The sequence below is a fragment of the Beta vulgaris genome, chromosome 8, assembly GCF_026745355.1.
Source record: "Beta vulgaris subsp. vulgaris cultivar EL10 chromosome 8, EL10.2, whole genome shotgun sequence".
Lineage (NCBI taxonomy): Eukaryota > Viridiplantae > Streptophyta > Magnoliopsida > Caryophyllales > Amaranthaceae > Beta > Beta vulgaris.
This window is the reverse complement of record NC_079209.1, coordinates 14487117-14495629: the sequence shown is the minus strand read 5'-3', so window position 1 is coordinate 14495629 and position 8513 is coordinate 14487117. Positions and strand designations below refer to the sequence as shown.

At 34.0% G+C, this 8513-nt stretch overlaps 1 non-coding gene across 1 annotated transcript; it reads right to left on the bottom strand.

Annotated features, from left to right (window-relative positions):
• Positions 1 to 8053: 8053 nt before the first annotated feature.
• Positions 8054 to 8160, bottom strand: LOC125494136 (small nucleolar RNA R71). Its single transcript, XR_007270532.1, has one exon. It is a non-coding gene; the product is annotated as a small nucleolar RNA R71 (small nucleolar RNA).
• Positions 8161 to 8513: the final 353 nt, after the last annotated feature.

Genomic DNA, 8513 nt, shown 5'->3' with positions numbered 1-8513 from the left:
TTAAAAGGCAAATTATAGACACGCACCCACAAAGGAAATTCATAGAGATTGAGTTCAGAAGGTTTGACATTACCTTGAATGTGATCAAAAAGAATAGCATGGTTATCGAAGTGCCAAGGTTGACCCTCCATTACCTTAGCTTTGTCTCGCCAATGATGAAACTGGAAAGTGAAGGTATTCTCCCCAATACTACTTATGTCAACCCCATGGAGTGGTTGCCATACCTGCTGCATCGTGTTCATGAAGGCCTTCACGTTGATAGTCCGTTTAGTCCAGACTTTTCCCACCAGCCCCAGTTCTATGCGAGCATCCTCCTCATCCTCCCCCTCAGCCACCCACTCCACCGCCTCCTCACCATCATTCTCCGGTTGCCTCCCAGAACTCTCAGTATCGTGTCGCAATTTTAAGTTTTCGGCCAAAGTATTCGTATCGTGTATATTAATCGTATCCAATATATCTAGGTTTTTTGTCAAAGCACCATTTTTTGTTGTATTCGAAGAGGTATTAGGCTCTCCTGATGATTGAATTGATGTCGCCATGATGATAATCACGACGAAAAACCACAGATCCCAAGGTAAACTTGGGAAAAGGAACCCCAAAAAACGAGGAACCCTAGAAAAACCTAGACCACCCTCCCATGGAAAACCTAGAGGGAACTATTTGAGTTAAAACAAACATAATTTTACCAAATGATATATGTTACAATTGACTTTACATGGGTTAGAATACGCGAAGTTGGAAGACGCAGCCCAACTTAACAGATCATGCAGGTTTGATTGCCATTTCTTGTTTTCTATTTTTCCAGGGTATATATGTACTTACTTTCAAATTTTAGTATGATAAAGGGTGAATTATATTCACCTGATAATATGTGAACTAAACTTAATAGACTTGATCAACCTTAATTTTATCTTATTTTAATTAGACCTAATCAGACTTGATGAACTTGATTATAACTGAAACTTATTTTTTGGAAGTTGAAGATAATGCAACCTAAGTTATGTATATTTCTTATATTTAGCAAATGATCTTTCAAAAACAGGAGTGCGAGATTACATAATAATTAATTAAGACTATTAAATTATACAACCTCTATTATACTTAGAATTTTGACACTATTCGAAATTACATAGAATCTTCTAAATATTTTTCAATAATAACAAAAAAAATATAATCATATGTAGTCTTATTTGATTCATCTCAATATTGAATTTTTATAATTTTTACGTATGTAATTACATTGTACTAATATTTAGATATTTACATTAACACATGTGCAAGTCAAACTAAAAGCATCAATAAGAACTAAGAAGGAAGTAAATATTTTTGTACTTCAACTTAATACATCTGACAAATTTTAAAATTGATTTAACTCTTTGCCAGTGTTTATGATGATTTTTTTTTATAAACCATTGATGAATGACTCTAATGAATTCAAGCGAGGGCTTAAGTGGCTTCACCTCCAAAAAGATAGCTTTTTATAGAATTGCCACTTGCAACCTAAAACAAATTTAGATAAACATTAATGAAACATGCTCATAGATTAAGAATCCATTTAATCTTGTCGAACCTTAATTGAATCAATTAAGGTACGTAATAAGGTTCCGTATGTACTATCAATATACTCCAGTAACATCAGACCCCGACAGCCAACACAACCATGTGAATAATACAGATACGCAAAAGACTGTTTGGACCCTATGTTAAAAATAACCATTGAACATATAAGTGTTCTTGTTTCTCGTCTCTTTTCACCCTTTTCTGGATCTTATTTTGTCATCAAGCTAAGTGTGGAACACAGGTGAAGCTGGCAAAGAGATAGAACTTTGTAGTTGTGGACCATTCTTCTAACTATTTTCGCATGTGCAGGAATAGATGCATGGCCAATTGGCCATGGGTTGGTCTTATGTGAGGACTGAGGTTAAACCCAATCATTAAGAATATGACGTATTTTGGTTATAAATAATAATGCAAATCGAGGGTCATACTAAACCAAATTGAATATTATGAATTATGATGTGGTAGGATTCATGATCATAACTCATAAGGGACATAGTACAAGTATTATCTCTAATAGTTGATAGGTGTATAAGACATATACAAGGTACCTATATATTAATTAGGATCTTTTAACTAAAATAATAAAAAAAAATTACCCGTTCTCTCACAATAATACAAAATTTTTATTATTTTTATAATATAACAAACTTTTTTCAAAATTTCCGCTAGGGGATCAAGTTGTGACATGCTAAAATCATATCACCTAATAAAAAATAACCTAAGTTTCACTAACTCGTAGTCAATGAAGTCAGGATTGAATCCACAGGGAGAGAGTTATACTATTATATCAGAACACTAATATTATAATAACTAAATCAGATGAAAATGGTTGGTTTACTGAACTAAGCAAATAATCAAATCACAATTATCAAATATGGGAAAATTTAGGGATTGGTTCACCATATATGGAATTCAGGATATCAAGAATGATTGAAGAACTTAATAAATAATCTAACTAGGGCACATGTAATTTCTCTTGAACATTACCTCCCTCGAAACTCACTAAGTCGCTCTCGTATGGTCATAGATCGTCAAGCCTACTAATGAGAGCCTATACAAAATCTTACCTCTCGGTCTATAACTTTGTATTGCAACAATAATCAACACAGTTGGCCAAACTTGTAGATTAACTTAAATAACTCAATAGCAAGAATCAAACAAATCAATGAATTAATTAAACTATTATTCAATCAATCCCTCATATGCATACATAGATTTGGTCCCTAGAAAATAAACTACTCACATATAATTAGGAAATTCATAATAACAATTAAATAAGTAAGCAACATGATGTAATAATAATGAAGAACTGAAAAGAGAATTGTAAGGGATGTGAAACAATACCAATTGAAGAACGAATATTAAAAACAATTACTCTATTGAATCTTGAATGAATTTGTAATGTATAATAAACTAGGGTTCTTGAGAGAATAAAAGTGCTCAGAAAACTAATGACTGAAATAATAATAAGAAAAGGTAGTTATTCTCCACTAAAAGGACAAGTATTTATATTAAAATCAGAAAGTGCGCAACACGCACTTCAAAACGCATAAAAATTGCTCCGCTCGGGCTGTGGGGGCGGAACTTGCCCGGTTGGCCGGTTGTCAGGTCAAAAATCGTCGAAATAAGTAAAACGACGATCTGCTCGGCCACGCCCGCAACAAACACCAAAAATGCTCATTTTCAAAATTTCATAACATTCTCATGTTTCGTCGAAATTCAGAGTGTGAGCATTCATTGGAAAGCTCTTAAAGTCTCCTTTCCAACCCAATTGGAATCAATTCATTATCAATTATGTATCATAATTTATGGGTAAAAAAGCGTATAAGAGTCGGTTTTCACCTTTCTTGTAATGATGGTTCGCTTTATTCTAGCCCAAATTCGTCCCAAAGAGATGTTTTGTGATCCTCCTAGAATCTACCTTCTTTATTCATGTTTGTTTCACTAACCATAATCTATTTGCATTAATATCATATGAAATTCATCAAAACAAGCACACAAAGAGCAATGGAGCAAAACTTGTGTAAATCATGCAAATATGAACCTAAATGCTCTAATATAAACTAGAAATGCAACCTAAATACACCTAAAATCTATGTATAAATAAGACACATCAACTTGACAGGAAACTGGTTAATCCTTTTCATTATTTGGTTGTTGACTTTTTTTAGTAAATTTCCATCCCAAGATTTCTTGACTCCTCAATAAAGAACAAAAACGCAAAATTGACCCTCCTCTTCAAAAATGCTGTCACTCCTCTCTCTCTCTCTCTCTCTCTCTCTCTTTCTCTTTCTCTTTCTCTTTCTCTCTCTCTCTCTCTCTTTCTTTTCACCACTACTAAGCTCACCAACTTGCATATTGAAGTTTGAACTGGGCATCAACGCGTTGAATTCCCTGCAAAAGGATGAAGGCGACATCGTTTTCTGCAAGGTAAAAATTCAAAACACTAATGCTTTTAATTTGTTTTTGAAGATGAGTTATATTTAGTTTTTGACTGAACTATAGAACTTGTAAGGTTTATTTGATGAAATTTGTTGCGTAAAAGTAGTTAGCTTCATCAATTCGCTTCTAATTTACTAGTAATTCTAGTAAAGCAACAAAATTTGGCTGAGTTCCCAATTTTTGTGCAATTTAACAAATATGTTTCAATTTCCTTAGACTTAGGGTTTCTGTGTGAATGTTTCTTAGGTTTGTTGTTGTTGATTTTTGGTATTTGTATGCATAACTGTACGATGTCTGTTGTGACAGAAATTTTGGCAAACAAGGTTTAGTTTATGAGGGAGATAAGTCTAGGACTATATATAGGTGTAGTTTCTGATGAGTTGTGTTGGTTCGACTTAGAAAATTAAGGGAAAAATAGAGGAAACTAACATGCAAGGTTAAGGGTCTTTTCTACTTGGTCCTAGGACTATGTTTGGTTAATGATTTGAGGAGGGTTTATGCAAACAGTGAGGTGTTGGAGATGACTGAATTGGTTGTTAGGAGTAGACGTGTTGAGGTTTTTGTGTACCATAATAGCCTTTCACCAAGGATTTAGCACACTAACCCACATGTTATTCAATGGCGCTTTCAGACTTCGCAAAGTTAGCCCAAAATCTCAACTGAAAATCCCAAAGCCCAACTCAAAAACTGATACCTAGACGAAAAACACTAAACTCCAAATCAACAGTACCATGAACAAAATCTTCCACATCAGCAAGCACCAAAAGTCAGCCACACTTTGACTCCTCCCATAAAGTAATCGTAGAAAACCTTGAGCACCCTTTACCCACTGAAACTTTCCCTACCAAGAAAACTTCACCTCCTAGATAACCATCACCTTCCAATCAACCACCACCTCCACCGCCTCATAAGCCATCACCACCAACACATCCTACTAAAACCAAACAAAAATCAGCTACAAAACAACCTACTTTGACCAAGAAAACACCCACACAACCTTCACCACCCTAACACTCTTCACCACTTAAAAAACCTTCACCACCCAAAAAGCCTTCAGCACCTAAGAAGCCTTCACCACCCAAAGAAACATTACCTGCCATTCAATTCACTGAATACACTGACACATAATTCATTGACAATTATGAATTGGAGGAGCCAAGGCCACACAATCCAATCCCTTTGGAAGATCTACATGGCCCTAGCAGTGATGAGTTTAGTGATGATACTTATCCTAATTATGAAGCTGATGATGGTGCAAGCAGTAGTGATGAGGAGGTCAGTGACCAAGAAAATGAAGGAGGAGAGATTGATCTTGAGTTAAAAGGTGAAGGATTTTCTTTTTAGAACCTTGGGTCTGATACTAGTGATGGTGAGTTTAAAACAACTAGGAATAAGGTTAAGGAGTACAGCAACAAGTTGTTGAGAATAACACAAGTTCTGCAAGAACGAGCAATAGAAGGTCTTCTTGGTGCTCAATAACAAGTGAACCAAGGCACAAAACCTCCCCACACCTTGACACATGTAACATTAGTGAGTATAAAGAGAGTAAAGATGAAATACACGCATACAGTGAGAGTAGTGAAGAGGATGGTGATTTGACAGTTAGAAAAAGTAGGGTGGGTGTAGGCGTGTTTTTATTTTCCCTGCGGGGTGTGAGTGCATAATTTACTATCTCATTGTAAAGATCTTATTGAAAATATTTTGAAGTCGCCAACAAGTCTTTAAAGGCAAACTCATAAACCTAATTGGATATTGGGAAACCTTGGACTTATCCAATGGACGTTTCCCCATCCTGACTCCATAGATGATGATGAAGCATTGATTGAGTTCGGGGGTGAGGGTACAAACACAGTCAGAAACTCTGTCGCCCATTGCTGGCTTCTTCTTAATATCGATTCATGTCAATTTTTATGTAGAAGAATAACCAAATAAAATATTTTCATGCATCCTAAAAATAAATTAGTCTAGGTTGGTTCAGTAAACACATAAAAAACTATTTTTTAGTGATATGTTATTAGCAACATAGCAGGTTGTTGAAATTCTATGATTAATATTAGAACTAATCTTTAGGTCTTGATTAGCAAAAGTAAGATGTGGGTGATAAAAATCATACATAAAACAATCAGACAATAATATAATAGTATATGAAAATAAATAAACGGAAAGAAGGATTAGAATGTACAATAGAACAATTTTGTATTAAAGATCTATATTAGAAAAGAAACAGTTAGTAACTTCAAAATAAAAATAATAATTTTATTAAAGGACCTTCAGGATTATACCGCGGCTTGTGTCTGCAAGATTGACAACCTTCGGGACAACCAATCGTGAATCTTGAAAGTATAATTGTTTGAAGGTATGGAGATAAGTTTGCGTTTGTAGATTTGAAAGGTATGAGTTTTATAGAGACGTTTCGTAGGGAGGTTTGTAAGTATTGAAAGTTCTATTGTAAAAGTCAATTACTGAAGTTTTTTGAAAAATTGTATGACAATCAATAATATTTATAGGAAAAATGAATATGTGTTCACGCGCCATCTACGCTAGGCGCAAGATGACATGTGACATTGGTGCACCTGACGCGACATGCCCTATAAAAACCGTACATTTGGTACACGCTTTGAAAAAGATAAGAAAGAAAATTATGCGTCACATAGAGGAGTGCGTTAAGCACACACCTCCGTGTGACTGATAATGCTATATTTTATAGATGATTTATGCCTGATATATTACTTTTTAGCATAAGTTTAGAGACTTATGATATGTTTTCTTCTCATATTTTGACATTTCAAGAGCTATGTTACTTAAGTAATAAAATTGTTTTAAAATATGAAAAAATGTGTTCAATAAATTATTTTCCTTGATGCTACTACTACCAATCTCATATATGTTAATTTGACTTGTTAAATATTTATAGTAGTAGTATAATTCTATTATGCAAATATTTTATTACTTTATTAATTTATTTGTAGGTAAAATTAGAAGAAAGAAAAAAAAAAGAAGCAAAAGAAAAGAGGTTGAAAAGAGTCATTAAATTGAAGCCCATTAAAGAAGAAAAGAAAAAAGGGAAAATATTTCTTGCCTTGGTCCAAAAGACCAACAGCAACAACAATCCGCTAATAAGATTGCAGCCACGACATCCACAAGAGGGGACTGAAGACTAAGAAGTCTCCAGGCATCAATTGAAAAAAGGAGGAAAAAACAAAAAACAAAAAAAGGAAACAATAATTCAATAAACGGACTTTAATATTAATTTAGACTTTATTTTCTTGTTAGCACTTGTTTTATTTTCCTGTAAAATTCTTCCGCCTTTCATAAACGTTTTGTTGGTGATATCTTTGTGTTCTTAAGTTAGTATAGTATTAGAATTTCTTTTAATAATTAGTTTCTTTTCCTAATCACTAGTAGTTGTATTTCTTAATTATTTAACATAGAAGTTGATACACTTTTGGTGATTTTTCCTTTTGCTCACAGAATTATTAATTTAAGTTCAAACTTTATGATATTTATTAGTGTATGCCACGTACTAATCGTTCTTTGGTTTCATTTGATCCAGAGATTGAAAAAACAACTCGTGCACTAAGGAAACAAAAGAGGTTGGAGCAAATACAAAAGCTGTCCGATTTTGATTTGGAGTACATCTTTTCTGAAGGATCTGACAGTAAACTAGTAGCGATGGGGGATGACAACAATGAAAAGCCTCTCCGTGACGCAATGCCAAATGCTAGTGGATCCCCTTCAAGTATTGTAAGACCAACGGTTACTGCAAATAATTTTGAAATTAGTCCTACCTTAATTCGTATAGTTCAACGAGAACAATTTAGTGGACTAGATAATGAAGATCCTAATGACCATATAGGTAATTTTCTAGAAAAATGTGATACTCTTAAGTTGAATGGAATAACCAATGATGCCATTAGATTAGGACTTTTCCCCTTCTCGCTGAAAGATAAAGCAACAAAAATGGTTAAAATCTAATCCTGCTAATTCTTTTACTACTTGGGAAGATTTATCTGGAGCTTTTCTTAGAAAGTACTTTCCTGGTAAGACTGCTAAACTAAGAAATGATATAACTAGTTTCATACAGAATGATAAGGAGTCTTTATATGAGGCTTGGGAAAGGTTTAAACACTTACAACGTCAATGTCCTCACCCTGGTGTCCTAGATTGGTTGCTTGTGCAAACTTTTTATAATGTTCTGAATGAATCTGTTAGAATCACTATAAATGCTGCTGCAGGAGGTGTTATAATGGGTAATACTATTGAGGTAGTCAATAAATTATTAGAACAAAATGGCTTCAAATAATTATCACTGGTCTAATGATCGAAATAAACCAAGAAGAACTGGTGGTAAGTATGAAATAGAAGGAATAAATATGTTAAATGCAAAAGTGGACAACCTGGTAAATTTGTTCACTAAAACGAATATGTCAATTTTGTGTCTTCTTCAAATGTGACATGTAATATTTGTGGTGGTGGCCATCTACCTACGGAATGTGCTAATATGGAACAAG